Source organism: Protopterus annectens, chromosome 9.part0, assembly GCF_019279795.1.
Source record: "Protopterus annectens isolate FY-2018-M chromosome 9.part0, PAN1.0, whole genome shotgun sequence".
In the NCBI taxonomy this organism is placed as follows: domain Eukaryota; kingdom Metazoa; phylum Chordata; order Ceratodontiformes; family Protopteridae; genus Protopterus; species Protopterus annectens.
Genome location: NC_056743.1, coordinates 1,002,052,826 through 1,002,071,115, shown reverse-complemented (window position 1 = coordinate 1,002,071,115; position 18,290 = coordinate 1,002,052,826). Strand labels below are relative to the sequence as shown.

At 44.9% G+C, this 18,290-nt stretch overlaps 1 protein-coding gene across 1 annotated transcript in view; it reads right to left on the bottom strand.

Annotated features, from left to right (window-relative positions):
• KMT2D (lysine methyltransferase 2D) overlaps positions 1 to 18,290 on the bottom strand; it is a 3,358,270-nt gene that overhangs the window by 2,657,853 nt on the left and 682,127 nt on the right. The window lies entirely within an intron of this gene.

Below are 18,290 nucleotides of genomic sequence, written 5' to 3'. Positions count from 1 at the left end.
GATTTCTTGCACCTAGATGTTAAGAAGTATGATGGCAACTCTGGATCAGGCATCCTAGAATTCAAATTCAAATTTTCAGCCAATTAAATCAGAGTATCCAAAGACATTGCATAGGGTAGGGGTTAGGTCGAGGAACTGCTCAGTCCAGGTAGAGGCAAACTGGACTAAACCTGCTTAGATTTTGAAGTCTTGTGCCTGCTATGTCCAGAAATGGCCAAGTTTGAAGTCTTGGGAAAGAGACCAAAACCTTAATATGGTTCCCTAAACCTCCTCGTATATGTATATTCTGGGGATCCCACTTCAATTCCTCAAAAATCAAGATGTGGGACTCCACTTCAGAAATTTTAGCTAGTCAGTGGGATAAAATAATAATGGAGTTTAAAAAATGGTACAAATAAAATAAAAAGATCAGATTAAGAAATAATTTAGAGGGGCTGACAAAGGTTAAAGTAATACAAAATAAAGGGAATCTCACAGAACAAGAGGTGCAATTGTAGAGCGCAAAAGAAAAAATAAATACCTGGATAATATGCATGAGCTTAGAAAGTGCTGTTAAGCAACTTTTTTTTTTTTTTGATCACTCTGGAGCACAAAAAATTTTAACACAACACCTTAAGCAACAGTAAGTAGAAAAGTTTGTTGCCAAACTTAAATGAGCATATAGAAAGAAAAATAACCAGAAATCCAGCAGAGGTATTAGAGATATTGCTGAAATTCTATGAAAATTTGTATAAAACAGAAGTAGGGAAATCAAGAAAAAGCACAAATGGAATTTTATGGAAGATTTAAATATGCCAAGGTTAGAGGCAGAGGAGACTCAACAACTAACAGTTAAGATAGGAGGAGATGAGTTAAAAAAGGTGATGTATAACTAATCCCCAGGGAAGTCTTCAGATTATTGATGGATTCTGGTAGAAGTTGAAGCTAGGAGGGAAGAGCATGATAAAGATCTGGAAAGTTTTGTTTAAAAGTATTTTAAAATGAGGGGAGGTACCAACATTCCGGATAAAAGCTGTGGTGGCTGCAATACCTAAAAATAGTTAAGACCCATGTGATCCAGCATCACACAGGCTCGTTTCAGCTTTAAACCATGATTATAAAGTTTGTGCGTCTAACAGCTGAAAGAATGGCAAAGGTGTTGCTCAAAATTGATAGATATGGACCAATGTGGTTTTGTGTAGGAGAGACAAACATCTGACAATATTAACATTAACAGAACAATGATTATCCGGGGTGAAGCAGAATGTAAGAAAATACTGCTGCTATTGGTGGCTCTTGATGTAGAGAAAGCATCTGACAGCACAAGCTGGTATTGATCAGGCAACGGAAGCATTTGATTTCCTGACACAATAATGTTAAAAGGCTATGAGGGATCAGAGGCAAATATCAAAGTGGGAGGGTTCCTCTCTGATTAGCTGCGTCAGAGTGTCTACATTAGAAAATCAAATGTTCAGGTGATCGAACACCTAAACATCGATCTTCTAATATCGAACCTAAAAACGTCGAACGTCCCAGGGAAACACGTCCATCGGCCACTAAATCAAAAATATAACTACATTCAAAGTAAGAGGGGGGCTTTGCCCCACACACCCCCTAACTAAATATACCAACTTCCAGCTCACTCTACAGTACACAAAACGTCAAAATCCGGCGAACAGCCAAGGGAAATCTTTCCCTGCGTTAAATCGGTTGTTCACCGTTTTTTTGCTTTCGATATTAGAAGATCGATGTTTAGGTGTTCGATCACCTAAACATTCGATCTTCTAATATAGACCAGTGTCTGAATAGAGGAACCAGGCATGAGTGTCCTCTTTCCTCTTTATCTGCATTACATTTAGAACCAATGGCAAAGAAAATAAGGACTCCAAAAGTCAAGGATACAGCTGGTAATGGTGTTCAAATACAGTGGGCTTTATTTGCAGATATTATTTTATACCTGAATGAACCAGAAAAGGACACCTCAGTGTTGAACATTCTGAGGAAGTTAAATTTTGTGTGTGGGCGGGGTTAAAATTAATGCAAATAAAACAAAAGCTATAGCTATAAACTATCAACCAACACAAACTGGTCCAGCAACACACATTTGTGGGGACATGACAAAATGAAGTATTTAGGATATGGATTAAAAACGATTATGTTATGGAAGCCAAGACATGTGGGGAGAGACTAAACAAAAGGTTAAAAAAAAATGTAGAAACTGGAAGCTCTTACCTATGGATATGGCTAGTAAGATAAAATCAGTAAAAATATGTTTTTAGTGCCTTTAGTTTTATACACAGGTCAGGTGTATTCTTATTAACCAAAGAAGAAGTTGTTGATAGTAATAAAGAGTTGAAGGATTTTATCTGGTATGGAAGAGGGCAAGAGTCAAGGGGGTAACTTGATCCTCTCAACAGAACAAGCAGGTTTAGGATTACCTGAATTGAAGGTATATTTTAGAGTTACACGGTTAAGGTTCTTATATATCTATAAACCAAACAGAAAGCTACAATTTAAAGTGGAAAGGGATGATGATGATTATGATGATGAAGCAGGGGAGTAACTCAAGACATAAGAATGGGATTTTGGAAGCAGCCCCTTAAAGAGGATAACAAGCAGAATATTATATTCATAAAGTAGGAAAAAGTATACTAAGAACTAAAACAACAACGGGAATGGAGAAAGGAGATTCTGCTGATCGGGATAACTGCAATTAGGGATTACAGAGAATAGGCAAGAGGGGGATTGGAATTTACTGAAGGAAGCTGACAAAGGAAGCAAGGTACTGGGAACAAACAATTAAGAGAGTGAGAAGTAACAGACTGGAATAAGCCATACGACATTTGGATTGCAAGCTAGTGATTGCCTGTATCCCATCAATCCCTGATAGGAAAGGCTAAGAGAAAGCAATAGGAGAATTCTAAATGAAAGGCCTGCACTGGTTTGAGTTTTTAATTGAACCTGAAACAGAAGCTGCTGCTAAAAAAAGGGATAATGAATAGGCCATATGAAATATTGCACAATTACAGGAATCAATTAGAAGAGGTAAGAAAAGATTAAGAGAAATTAGATATGCAATTCACAAAAATAATGGGAGGACATATGTACGGCTCACAAATACCCAACAAAATCTAGAAGATTTAGGATTTTTCCATTGGAAGTGTTTGCACAGATACTTGAACACCCAAGCAGAACCCAAAGAATTTTTCCTCAAGTAGATGGCAAAAGTTGGAACTGTAATAGGGAAGAAAGGAGTGTCTGGGAGCATGTGTTCTTGGAGTCTAAGGAGTTGACAGACTTTAAATTCCCTAGAGAGTACTCCATCAGGAATACTGGCTAAGCAAATGAGTGCAACTAAGGAAAATATTTTTTTCAGCTGGTTTACAGGATATGAACTGCCTAGACATAGTAAGGCCTTGTTAAGTTCAATTCTTGTGTCTGCTAAACAAATACTAGAAAATGGAAATCGAAGTACAAACCAACTATACTAGTAGTAGCAAATACTGTAACAAAGATAAAAGAACAGGAAGTGGGATCCTTAGTCAAGAGCAGGAGTAAACTGCATAGAAAAAACAGAACATGTAGAAACAATACATACAGAAAAATTATTCTGAGGAGGAACGAGATTTAAGAGAAGGCAGAAATTGAATTTATGTAATGTTGCTTTGTTTATATTACGTATGTGATGTACAATGCTTGTACATGTGAATCTGTTAATATAGTTTGTTTACTGTTACATAAATGTAAGTTTGTGTATGTCAAGTGATAATTCAATAAAGGTGTTTAAGAACAACCAAAAAAAAAGGGGAACTCCTATCCTAAAGGGTCCAAACATTCACTGTATGCCAGGAATGCAAGTCCAGAACTTCACCCTCAAAACCAAAAGTATGGGTGCCTGCACAGTAGTCAAGCCACAGGCCTCAGCCTCAACAGATTCTTGAAGTCAGGGGTTGAGACACCTCACCTAGTGCAGAATCACTGAACCACAGAACCCGAGTCAGTAGCATACTCATTCTCCTTGCAATTTCTCTCAAGAGGAGACATTTCGAGAAGAGGGAGAAGTCTCCAAGAAATTGTGGATGACACCACAGTGGCCCTAAATCAGGCTTCCAACTCCACACCCCCCCCCCCCTTTTTTGGCAGAGAACTCTTGGAGGGAGCATAGATCATGACGCATTGTCCTTGGGATAATGATGCACAGTGGGGCCAGCAGCCAACATTGTGCTCTTGTCCAAGGCAAAAAAGACACCTATTACAATGGTCTTTGGGTGGTATCTACTTACATCAGACCAAGCAATTAACCTTTGCTGTAAATTCCTCAGAGAAGAATTACACTTTAAGGCATTAGCAACAATTACACATCTAGCAATCAGCTAAGAAATCCAATATGGAGTACCTGACTACTACTCTGAGTTAAATTTGACTGACCAATGCACTACACTCTGTGCTAAGATAACATAACTGCATATCAAAAAGGATCTGAACAGTCAGATGATGCACCCTTTATACTACCAACATCCTCATGACAATGTGGGTGTCCGCATAGAAGAATAAGCTCTGGGAAGAGCTTTGTAAGACTAGCAAGCCACAGGCTACCTAAAGTGAGGTCTGTAGCAGTGAGTACTACAATGAACACCTTGTTGCGTGCACACAAATTTTAACACTTCTCAAGCCTGGGAACATCTAAAAGCAGCAAAAGCTTAACTGGTGTATGCAGCTGTCTCACACAAAACGGTACATGTCAAAATATATTGTTGCAGTTTCAGTTGTTTTATAGTTCACCAGCCAAGTCAAAACAAACCTCCTCCAAATCATTACATGAATGACTGCATTTAAGGTAACCAATAATCACTATCGGCAAAGATTAAAGGATAGTTCTCTAGTTCAAATGCAAGTACCACTCTTCTTCCTTTAACAAATGCACAACACTGAGCAGTATTCTCACAGGATGAATACTCCTGCCCATCAGTCAACATGGCTGAGCAACAACTTGTACTATCTTGCACTGGCAAGATGTGCCTTTTGAAAGCACTGCTAAACTCTACTACTTGACAGACCAACATACTAACTTGAACACATACAAGCAAAACATCCACATGCACACAAAATTAGGAATAAGAAAATTATAATTCCAAAGCCTGTATAATATGGAACATAACAAGTGGACAGGGAAAATAACAGTTGCAATATGGGTAACCTGGATATATTAACTTGCATTTTATACAGTATGACTAAGACGTGTAGTGTTGGAGTTTCGAACTAGTGATCTTCGAAAAAAAAATCGTAGGTCAGTTCTGCTGCATACAGTGATAAAGCTTTGAAAATGACCCAAAGAAATTAGTTCAGTTAGCGATGCTGGCACCTGATCGAGCTTACTTGTCAGAAAGGAATGAATGGGCAGAGACCACCTGTCCTTCTGAGGGGAGACGCTGTGGGCTGCGCACGCTCATGACGCAATAAAGCAGAGTTTCCACAGTGGAGGCCTGAGACACACACTTGCAGTGCTTCCTGTTACCTAGGAATTGTCTTTAAAGGAATGAAGACCCAGCCCAGCGCTGAGACTGTGCACATTATAACCTGTGCAAAACCAAAAGTCCATGATGGATACCCTGTTAATGGCTCCCAGCAACAGGCTATCATGCAGGTTTGCAAAGGCAATTGGTTTATGGTACAGAAATTACAGCTGTGTCTGCATACCATCAATGCAGATGTTAATAGTGCCTTTACTAATGCTGTAATAAATCATTGGGATTTTCTGCTGTGGAAGCCCTTGGCTGTTCCAAACACAAGAAATCATACCCCTCCTCCAGGCCCAGAGGACACCTCTCCTCTGAAATCAGCATGTCAGAGTAGTAAGGTCAGCCAGCCCCCATCTTCTCAGTATACCTGCTGTCAAAGTCTGATTAGCCTTTGTAGTGTACATAAGTCAGTCTGCAGTCAGAGACAAAAGCTCCTGCCTGTGCTTTCCCCACAAGCTTACAATGTCACCCAAGATATGAAGGATTCTTACAGTACAGTTGTGTACCTACCATAAATGTAGACGTTCGAGTGTATTCACTTTTTCAGTCATTACTCTTGGGTTATCCTGCTGGCAGGCTACCCGCAGTCGGCCTGAATTCCAAAGTCTTGGTCCGGCGTCAGTTGCTGTCGCCTCTTCCCTGACGTCAGTGCGCCACAGGAATAAAAGATGCAGCCGACGCCATTTTCTTCAGTTTTTCTTGCCCCAGATGTCAGGTGCCCCCAAAAGGGTAGGCTAAAAATTATGCCAAACATGCATGCACTAAGGTAAACATTTCTTTCATCTACAAGCAAATACACCACATAGGTTGCATAGAATAGTGAAGTACAGATAAGACCCAGCAAAAGAAAGGGGGGATGGTGGGAGGGTAATATGGACTGCAACAGTGAATACACTCGTACATCTACATTTATGGTAGGTAAACAACTGTACTATGTTCATCATGTTTCACTGTTGCAGTCATTACTTTTGGGTTGAATCCCAAAGCTGAGGATGGATGGCTGTGGCTAAATAGGGTTCGGAGAAGCTATGAGGCCTTGCAGAACTGCAGTGGCAAAGCCTGCTCTGGATTTAGAGTAGAGAGGTAAGTGGTAGTGCTTTGTAAAAGTGTGCACTGAACTCCAAGTTGCAGCCTCTAAAATGTCTTTGGTTGATACTCCTCTGAGGAAAGCTGCTGAAGTGGCTGCTGCTCTGGTTGAATGTGGCCTAATGCCCTTAGGCACTGATTTGCCATGTTGTGAATAGCAGAAACGAATGCAATGGCCTATCCATTTTGAAATAGTCTGTTTTGAGATAGCCTTTTCCCAGTGATCCTGCAGCATATGCCACTAAAAGTTGCTCAGTCTTTCTGAAAGCTTTAGTTCTGTCCAAGTAGGAGCAAAGCTGTCTGTGTAAGTCCAAAGAATGCAGAAGTCTCTCAGCCTTGTTCTGTGGGTTTGGATAAAAGGTAGACAAGTGAATGGTTTGGTTAAGGGCCACACTGGACACCACCTTAGGCATAAATGTCAGGTTTGTCCTTAAAGAAACCGTGTCTGGATGGAAAATGATAAAAGGTTCCACAGCCATGAGTGCCTGTAACTCCAAGACTCGTCTTGCAGAGGTTATTGCTAGGAGCAGAGCTGCTTTCCAGGATAAGAATTTTATATCAGCTGTTGAGGCTGGCTCAAAAGGAGGCAGTGTGAGTTTTTCCACAACATAACTGAGGTCCCATGCAGGCATTGGTGCTCTCCTTGGAGGTCTTATGTTTTTGGCCCCTCTGAGGTACTGCCTTATTAAAGGATGAAAAAAGATGGGTGGTTCCGTATTGTAATGGGCTGAAATGGCAGAGGCATGGATCTTAATTGATGAAAAGGATAGGCCTTTGTCCAGCATCTCAGTTAAGTATTGCAAAATCTGAGGAATATTTGGTACAAACTTGTCAATTCCTTGCGCCTGGTTCCAAGCACAGAATCTCTTCCATTTTTCTGCATAAGATTTTCTGGAACTGGGCCGCCTGGCCTCCAAAATAACATCCATCACAGCTTTGGAGAGAGAAGTGTTCTGAATGGCTACATTATCCGCCATACTGTCAGATTTAAGGTCCTGAGTTGGCTGTGCAGGATCTGATTGTTTTGTTGGGTCAGTAAGTGAGGAATTTGAGGCAATGTCCAGGCTGGACCTTGAGACAAGTTCTTTAGGATTGGGTACCAGTGCTGGCGTGGCCAGTCTGGGGCAATCAGTATCATTTTTGGCTTTTCTTGTCTGACCTTTAGGAGTACCTTGGGGAGGAGAGGTAGTGGAGGAAAGGCACACACTGTTAGGTTTTTTCCAGCTAAAGGATAAGGCATCCACTTTCCATGCTTGCTTGTGATAAGTCCTTGTGCAGAATCTCTGTAGTTGGCAGTTGTGAGGGGAGGTAAATAGATCTATGTCTGGGCATCCCCATTTCCTTGTTATGCTGAAGACTTGTGGATCCAGTTTCCACTCGTGGGGATCCATGAGGTTTCTGCTTACTTCGTCTGCCAGAGTATTTATCTTTCCTGGCAGGAATTGTGCTTGCAGGTGAGCTTCATAAGTCAATGCTGTGTCCCACAAAGTCATGCCTTGTCTGCAGAGGGGGTAGGAATGTGTGCCTCCCTGCTTGTTTATGTGCCACATAAATGTAGTATTGTCCGTCTTCATCAGTAGTTGTCCTGGATGATGTAGATCCTTGAAAGCTGTCAGGGCAATCTGAACAGCTAGCATCTCTTTTTGATTGATACGAAGATGCATCTGGTTTGCAGGCCATGTGCACTGAATACATTTTCCTGCCATGTGGGCCCCCCAGGCATAATCTGATGCATCCGTTATTAGTGTCTGCCTGGCTGTGGGTAAAGTGAATGGCTGTCCCTTGTTGTGGTGACAGGCCTGTGCCCACCATCGAAACTCCTGTTGCAGGCAGGGAATGAGGGTAATTAATGTTTCCAAGCTGTGGCAATGTTGTGTCCAAACACTTTTTAGATACCACTGTAGTTTCCTCATATGCAGTCTGGCATATGGAATTAGCAGAATGCAGGATGCCATGAAGCCCAAAGTCTGCAGAATTTTTCTTGCAGATAACTGGGTCTTTGTTGCCAACATTTTGAATTAAGAAGTCAGTTGCCTTTGCTTGTCTGGCGTGAGATAAGCCATCTGGGCAGTTGTATTTAAGCTTGCAACCAGGAATATTATCTCTTGAGAGGGTACTAGTTTTGATTTCTTTTCGTTTACTGTGTACCCTAAGCAAATTAGTAATCTTTTTACAAACGCCAGATGCTTTAGTAGAACGTCCTTGTTCTCTGCTTGAATAAGGCAGTCGTCCAAGTAAGGATATATTTGAATTCCTCTGTCTGCAAAATGCAATTACTGGTGCCAGGCATTTTGTGAAGACCCTGGACGCAGTAGATAAGCCAAAGGGCAGTGCAGAGAACTGGTAGTGCATTGAGCCAGCTATGAATCTGAGGTATCTTCTGCAAGATTGTCTGATTGGGACATGCAGGTATGCCTCTTATAGGTCCAAAGTTACAAGCCAAGCCTTCTTGCCCAGCATGGGCAGAAGCTGCTGCAGAGCCAACATTTTGAATTTTGGAACGTCCAGAAATGTGTTTAGAATAGACAGGTCCAGTATTGGTCTCCAGGCTTTGTCCTTTCTGGGTACCAAGAAAAGTCTCAAATAAAATCCTTGTCCCTGCTCTTGCTGTGGTACTCGCTGAATGGCCCTCATGTCCACGAGGGATGAAACTTGCTTTTGTGCCTCTGCCCACTGATTGTGTGTCAGGTCTGGCATACCTTTTGCCCTTGGTAGGGTGTGAAAGTGGAACCTGTAGCCCTGAGACACTATATTCAAGACCCATTTGTCCTGGGTGATCATGTGCCAATTTTGTGAAAAAAGTGATAGTTTTCCCCCTAAGGGGGCTGCCAAAAGATAAGTGCTTGGTGCTGCCAGAGGAAAGTCATTGGGACTGTTTTGCTGTATGGCTGTGATTTGTCTTCTCCACTTTTGGAGGTAGAAGCACCCCATTGTTTAGGCCTGTATGAGCCTTGGGGCTGGGATCTGCCGCTGGGGAGTCTGTATCTGCCTCTTTGTGGCCTGTCTGACACTGGAAAGGACCAATTCATTTTAGGCCAGTTCCTGCTAAATCTGGGTGGCTGCACCTGTAAGAAATCCTTAACTGTCTGCATAGATTTCGCTTTGTCCTCTATTTTCTTCAACACCTCTTCTGCTTTAACACCAAACAAAGTATCATGCTGTAATGGAGCATCTAATAACTTTGCTTTAACATGATCAGGCAGATTCTGTTCCTTTAACCAAGCATGCCTCCTAATGACAGAATCCGTAACAGCGGCCCTGCAAGAGGCCTCCAGAGAATCAAAACCACAGTGCAAAGTATGCTTTTCCACTTGTTCAGTTGCATGCAATAAATTGAGAAGTTATGTACCTACCATAACGTTCCATGTTAGTTGTCTTCTCTCGCCTTCTTTCTTGCTGGATGGGTTCAGAGCCGATCCTCGGCTCCAACTCGGCCACTTACTAAAGCTCGAGAGCTAATTTTACCGGCTCGAGGCAAACCTATATCCCATGATGCAAGGCGATAACTACCCAGATCTCGTTTGGTAGCTAAGGAAAAATTATGCAATATATTCCTCCAACTGGAGAGGAGGAGGAAGAGGTAATAATCCCTCGAAAAAGACCAACCTGATCTAGTGACACTAGTAAGCTAATTAGCTGGAAAAATTGGATCAGGACTCTTCAAGGAAGAGGAACAATCTTCTCGGTCTGACCAGGCTAGGGGGATGGTGGGAGGGACGCAAGAAAGAAGGCGAGAGAAGACAACTAACATGGAACGTTATGGTAGGTACATAACTTCTCAATGTTAAGTTGTCAATCTCGCCTTCATTCTTGCTGGATGGGACCGCGTCCCTAGCACCTTTATCCTGGGTGGCTCAATGGAACAGACTCTTGAGAACGGTGGAACCAAAATTTGCTCTGTTTCTGGAGGCCAAGTCCAATTTGTAATGCGAAACAAAGGTATGAGGAGAGGCCCATGTGGCTGCTGCACAAATAGTGTCTATTGAAGTCTAGCCTGAAAAGCTGTAGATGTAAGCTAGTGCTCTGGTTGAATGGGCTTTTGGCCTAGAAGTCAACTCTTTACCTCTGAGTTGATAAATGCATGTAATCACAGAAGACAGCCACCTAGATAGGGTTACCTTGGATACCGGAAGGCCTTTCCTGTTCTCTGCATAGGATAAAAACAGTTGATCAGATTTCCTAAATTGTTTGGTTCTGTCCAGATAATATCAGAGTTGGCGGTGAACATCGAGATAATGTAGTTTTTGCTCCGCTCTATTAGAATAATTTGGGAAAAAAACTGGAAGATCAATAGATTGATTTAAGTTAGTCTGCGATGCCACTTTGGGTAAGAAAGACGGATTAGTCCTTAGAGAAACTCTGTCTTTGTGGAAGATTAAGTAGGGAGGACTAATGCAGAGGGCATGAAGCTCAGATACTCTCCTGGCAGAAGTAATGGCGACAAGAAAGAGTGTCTTCCAAGAAAGAAATTTCAATAAACAGGTAGCCGCAGGTTCAAAGGGGGGAAGAATCAAGGATGTTAAGATTAAATTTAGATCCCACTGTGGTGGGGGGTCTCTAATCGGAGGTTTAAGTAAAAATATACCTTTAAGGAATGCCTTGCAAAGTTTATGTGACATGATGTTGTGGTCCAACAAGCAGATATGAAAATTTGAAATGGCTGCCAACTGAACTTTTACTGTGGAGGAAGAAGATCCTGAGAGAAATATTTCGGCTAGGAAGTCCAAGACCGAATGAATCGGAGCAGTAAAGGGATCTATGTTCCTAGCTTTTGCTCAGAAGGAGAAACGTTGCCATTTACTAGTGTAACTCCTTCTGGTGGAAGATTTAAGGGAAGCTACTATGATATCCCGGATGGGATTAGAAATCATAGGAAGCCTGGCTAGGGACGGAAGTGGAGCAACCAAGCAGTGAGGTTGAGAGAAGGTATGGATTGGTGCAGCTGCCCCGACTGGTGGGTCAGAAGATCTGGAACCGGGTCCAGATGCCATGGCTGTACCAAAAGATAATGATGCAGAAACGGAAACCATATCTGTCGAGGCCAATAAGGGGCAATGAGAATCATCTTGGCTCTCAAGGTGGTTGCTTTCTGAATTACTTACGGTATTAGAGGAAAGGGAGGAAAGGCATAGAGAAGTCCCCGGGGCCAATCTTGGATTAGAGCGTCTCTGGGGGGATGGCCTGGAAGGGGGAAGAGGGAGAAGAAGTCAGGGCATTTGATGTTTTGAGGCGTAGCAAAAAGATCGCAGCAAGGAAGGCCCCACTTCTGAAAAATCTCTGCAGTCACAGATTCTGAGAGACCACCCATGAGGTATGAGAATAGCTCTGCTCAACCTGTCCGCTATGATGTTGGACTTCCCGGGGATATGCGTTGCTATCAGAAACCGCTGAGAAGAGATTGCCCACTGCCAAAATCTGAGTGCCTCTCGACACAGGGGATAGGACTTGGTTCCGCCCTGCTTGTTGATATACCACACTATGGACATATTGTCCGTTTGGACTGCAATAGTCCCCAGGGGAAGAGAGTCGTGGAGGGCTTGCAACGTTAAAAGCACTGCTCTCATCTCCAGGACATTTATATGCAGATGGCATTCGAAAGGTTGCCAAGTGCCATGGACCATCCTGCCCTGATAATGCCCCCCCACCCGATCAGGGAGGCATCCGATGTAACCGTGGCGACCGGGGCAGGAGGAACAAAGCGTCTGCCCTGATGGACTTGAGGGAACAATATCCACCAGGTCAGATGCCTTTTGCAAGTTGGAGTTATCATGATCCTGTGACGCACTGGAAGTCGTTGAAAGGACCATTGGGCGAACAGCATCCACTGTAGGAGACGCATGTAAAAGCGGGCAAGGGGAAGAAGTGTTATGGCGGCCGCCATAAGACCTAATACTTTCAGGGCAAACCTGGCCTGAATTTTGTCGCTCTGGAGAATCACATGGATGTGGTTTTGAATATCCAAGATCCTTTGGTCTGTTAACTTTGCTGAAAGTTGTATGGTGTCCAAATTGGCGCCTATAAAGGTAATAGATTGACAAGGCGACAAGGCAGATTTTTCGAAATTTATAGAGATCCTTAGCCCTCTGCAAATGTGAATGGTGTAATCTCTGGCTTGGAGAAGTTGATGCCTGGTGGTGGCAGAGAGGAGCCAGTCGTCTAGATATGGAAACACCTGGAATCCTTGACGTCTCAGGTGAGCCGTAACCCCTGCCATACATTTGGTGAACACTCTGGGGGCTGTAGTGAGTCCAAATGGCAGGGCTCTGAATTGGAAGTGACTGGACCCCAGCCGAAAGCAGAGAAACCTTCTGGAGCGCCTGTGAATTTTGATGTGATAGTACGCATCCTGAAGGTCCACCGAGTGCATCCAATTGTCCTTGCCCAAAAAGGGTAGAATGGACTGAAGCGTGACCATCCGGAATCTTGTTCTCTTTACAAACTTGTTCAGTTTGCTGAGATCTAATATTGGTCTCCAGTCCCCTGTCTTTTTTGGTACTAAAAAGAACCTTGAGTAGATTCCGGATCCTATTTGGTCTGCTGGGACTGGCTGGATGGCTCTTTTTGCTAGCAGTTTTGATATTTCTGGTACTGCTAGTTCCCTTAGACCGGGTGGAACGTCTGGAAGGGTTCCCTTTTGCTGAATTGGCGTTTGGATAAAGGGAATTTTGTAACCCTCGGATATTATCGACTGTACCCATTTGTCTTGAGAAAGGGAAAGCCAGGCTTTTGGGTACAGTGATAATCTTCCCCCAACTGCCTCCGAAGGTGGACAATCGGGCAACATCTCAGGGATGCTGGAAGGGTTTGTCAGAGAGAGGCTCCCTGCTACCCTGATTCTGTGGACCCCCTCTACCCCTAGGGTGGCGTCTGTTATTGGTACCCCCTCTGCCTCTGGAGGTAAACTGACCTCGTGCGTTAGGCATGACTCCTTGAGATTTGCGGAACCACATTTTCCCTCCCTTCTGACCTTTTGGGCAAGGTCTTGAAGGGGTGGAGAAACAGACTCCTACGGCAGAAAGAGTCTTGCCATCTTGTTCACATCTAGTCAAGGTGCCTTTCACTTGAGGTCCGAACAAGGTCGAACCATCAAAAGGAGAGTTTGTGAAGGACGCCTTGAAGGGGTCTGCAAAATTACAAAGCCACATCCAGGAGTGACGCCTTAAAGCCACTCCTGTGCCTGTGGTCCTACTCGCTCCATCGGCTGCATATGAAATGAGCCACATGGAGGAGTTAACAATAGAGTTTAGGGTTCCTAGCTGTGAGTTAATCTTATCCTGGGACCCAGCAGCTGACTGATCCTGTAAAACGTCTCCCAACTCTTTAAGAACATCTCTTTGAAGGCGGGTGAAGTGACACAAGTAGTTCAGCGACCGCATGGCAAAGGTCGCTGAAGAAAATATCCGCTTGCCGTACCTATCCATAATCCTGGAATCCTTGTTAGGAGGATGGACAGGTACTGAAGGATCAGCTAGTTCCTTCTTGGTGGCTGCACCCACCACCATGGCATCAACCGGGACACCTTTTGTCAAAAATTGCCTATCAGGTGGGGCCGTGATGAATTTAGAAGGCCTCCGAGGAGTGGGTTCCACCGAATCCGGGGCCATCCACGCCTTGCGAGCCACCATGTCCATAAGAGGGTCGAAAGGCGGAGACACCCAGGAGGTAGAGGGTCGAGAACCGAATGCCTCCAGGTATACCGACTCGTCCTCGGAGGAAGGATTAAGGGAAGGCCAGTTCCCCCTCTGGTTAAGGAGTTCAAGGATGTCTGAGAAAGAGACATCCTCAGAGGGGGACCTTGGGGATCCCTCCGACTCATCCAAGTCAGTATCGGATGTAATAGACTCGGGGGAGTCTAGATGTTTCCTCTTACATGTCCTCTTACGCGGAGGCTCACCTGATGGGTCAGGAGAAGCCTCGGAAGAGGAAGATATTCCCAGTGGAGAAACCTGAGGCGTTGGATCTCTGGGTCTGGGAGCAAGAGAGTGGGAAGAGACGTCAGCAGGCACTGTAGTGGGAGGAGCTGATGGAACTGACCGTTGACTACGCCCTGGGGCTAGTACACTCCTCATCACCTCGAAGGCTCCCCCATCAGAGAGGCCAGAAGGCTCCCGCTCCGAAGAGATAAGAACCCCAGGCCGCACCGACAGGGACGGCTCTGAGGCTGATGTCGGGGCTGAGCTCACCAGCGCCGAAGCTCCGGGAGGGAGAACGGGGTCGGACAAGGGTCCGATGCCACTCGCCCCCTCGGAGCCGACGAGAGAGACCAGACGCCCGGATCCCTCCAATGAAGGCATCAAGGAGGAGATCGGAGCAGAGGACGACTGAGCCGAAAGGGGAGGCATCGGCTCCGAAGCCACAACAGTCACGGCTCCGAGGAGATCCGGCTCAGAGCTCTGTAGGAGAGTCGAAGGTGGAATGTTAGGTGGATGTGTAATAGCTACCATCTGATGAGACGGGCTATGAAGCATTTCGGCCAATGCCTGAGACTTTAATAGCCTACTCACCACTCTCTCAAGGTCGTGGTCAGACAGCCTGGACGACAGAGAAGACCGGCTCCGATGGCTCCGCTCCGAGAGCAGGGGTGATCTCGGAGCCGAATGTATAGACTCCAACGAAGGGGATCTTGATCTCTTTCTGGAGGTGGGTGGAGCCAAAGGAGCCAAGGATATGTCAGCTCCAGTCGGAGCCGACAGTGAGTGCATAGATTTAGCGGTATCGGCGCCAGGTGGAGACGATACTGAAAGCTGTGACAGAAGGATCGGCTCCAGCCGGAGCCGATCTTGTCACAGAAGGCGAACCAGCAGCCGATGGCTTAGGGCTTGGAGCCGAAGGCTTTACTGGTTTCGTGGGCTTCCCCAGAGCAGACTTAGTCGGGGAGCTCTCAGGCTTTAATAAGCCCCTTAGTATTAGTTTATTTCTGCGCTCCTGCAGGACTCTTGGGCTGAAGGCGTGGAAGTCAGAACAAGAGTCCTGCAGGTGCAGAGGTCCCAGGCAGTAAACACAAGAAGTGTGACAGTCTGTCAGAGACATTTTCTGATAGCACGAGTCACACTTCTTGAAGCCTGAGACCTTTGTGTCCTTCGACATAACTGTGTCGAGGGAGCACCAAGTACCAAAAAACACACACACACACAATAAACACCCAATCCAAATAAAAGATAAAACAGGGATACAAACACACCCAAACACCACACAGAATATCCCTGACAAAAAATTAGGAAAGGGGGAGGCTTAAGGCCTAACTTAGGGGAAGGGATAAATAACTGGAAAAGGGGAACCACTAACGGGAGATGGGGTTAAAAATCTAACTGTTAAGAGTTAAAATAATAACAGTAATGGACTAAAACGAAAGGGAGTGACAAAGTCTGAAAATTTGAAAACTTACCAGGAGCCGGTAAAAATGCACCTCGCAAGCGAAAGCGGCAAACGAGATCTGGGTAGTTATCGCCTTGCATCATGGGATATAGGGTTGCCTCGAGCTGGTAAAATTAGCTCTCAAGCTTTAGTAAGTGGCCGAGTCGGAGCAGAGGATCGACTCCGAACCCATCCAGCAAGAATGAACGCGAGATTAACAACTTAACATCCTGCATTTCCTTGTTTTCTGCACATTCAGAATTTGTTAGCATTTTCTGTTTAAGCAGTGACATTAAGTATTGCTGGTATTTAAGCATATGAAATTGACAATTTAAAGCCCTCACAGCCAAGGTAGCAGAAGTGTAAACCTTCCCCCCCCCCATCTGTCCAGTGCCCTTGAAACCCTATCAGAGGGGATAGGGTTTTTTGCAGTGGAAGCCTTGAACCCTTTGGGACCCTGAGAAATAGTTTCTGGGTCAGCAGCAGGGTTTTTTATAAAGAAAAGTATGTAAATCTGGAACCCTGTAGTATCTGTCTGGCTTAACAGGTGCAGGGGGTAAAGAGTCAGGAGACAGGCCGGACGCTGAAAATAGATGATCTTCTTTCGGCTTTTCCTGGTTAGGGGTCGCTACAGTGGATCACCTGTCCGCTCATGATTGGCAGTGGAGATTTACAGTGTCGAGCTGCCAGCCCGGCGCCCAACCTTCCACACACGACACACACATGCACACACTCACACCTAGGGCCAATTTAGAGTGTCCAATCCACCTACAGCATGTCTTTGGGATGTGGGAGGAAACCGGAGCACCCGGAGGAAACCTATGCGACCACAGGAAGGACATGCAGACTCCACACAGAAGGCACCCCAGCCGAGGATCAAACCAGAGAACCTCTTGCTGTGAGGTGGCAACGCTAACCGCTGCACTGTGCTGAGGTAGTAAAAGAAATTCTCCGAGCCTTTTCTTAGATTCTGTGTAGTCTTGGCTCTCCCAGTGGAAGTGCTCCCTCTTGGTATGCAGGGTTTCCCCAAAAGAATAATCCTCAGGAGGAAAGGCTGAAGGGATAGATTCTTCAGCATCAGAATCCTCATATGGAGAAAGAGTATTCCTGTTCAGAAGAGGAGTCAGAGGAAATGGAAACCTGATCTGAAGATTCATATTCTGTCTCTTGCCTAGGCCTCTTATCAGGACGGGGATGGGAACCCCTGATCAAAGTAATTAGGTCTTCGGCCATTCTGAGCATCTGTTTTTTAGGCATGGAGGCCTGTCCATGGGCTTGCTGCACTTGTTTCTATGTCCTTAGTGGTGCTTTAGTCTTTGCCTCTGAAGCTGTAGTCGGTTTTATATATAACTGTTTAGGCCTGAAAACACCCTCAGAAGCCGATGCCTGCTCAGCGGCTCCGGACCCATCTGAGGGAATATTTTCCAAGTGTCCAATACCTTGAGTTTCCAGCGGCCTAGTCTGCTCCATGTGGGAGTCGGAAGCAGCCTGCAGCTCTGAGGTAGCGGGAGTCAAGGGCTGCGAAAGTGCCTCACTGAGAACCGGTGACTGGCTTAGAAGAAGCCTCGTCAGTTTTGGACCTCGGATGCCTGTCCTTTTCCTTGCGTTTCTTGTGAATTGCGGTAGCCAGATGGCTATCAGACGACATTGTGTAATTAAATCTTCGGCCACAGTAATGAAATGCAAAATCGTACCGATGCTTAATAGTGCGTGGTTAAATCTAGCACAAAACCTGCAATTAGCAACGTCGTGATCAGGGCCTAGGCAAGGAATACAATAAGAATGGAAGTCCTTATGAGGTATTTGCTCCCCACAAAAAATACAATTATTAACTTTTTCTGACATTGGTCTGGAGCAAGAAAAAAGTTTCCCCAACGGGGTACTTAGCTTTAAATGAAGACTTCGGATCTGAAATTTGAACATGAAAATCTCAGGAGTTGGCTGACCAGCACTTGCGAACTGCTTCTGCTTCGGGCACCGCGCGGCAAGAAAGACTGAAGAAAATGGCGTTGGCTGCATCTTTTATACCCCTGGCGCACTGACGTCAGGGAAGAGGCGACAGCAACTGACACCGGACCAAGACTTTGGAATTCAGGCTGACTGAGGGTAGCCTGCCAGCAAGATAACCCAAGAGTAATGACTGCAACAGTGAAACACTATGAACATCTCCACATTCCCACAGTGAAACAGCACATGTGATAACTCTGTTTTAGGGTGGGGGGCAGTATTTTCAATTTTGTATATTGCCCCTTTGGCTTGTCTGCTGCTCCCACAGTTTTCACAACATGTCTGGCTTCAGTAGATGCTTTCTGCAGAACAAAGGCCATGCAGATCTACTCTTGCATCATCATA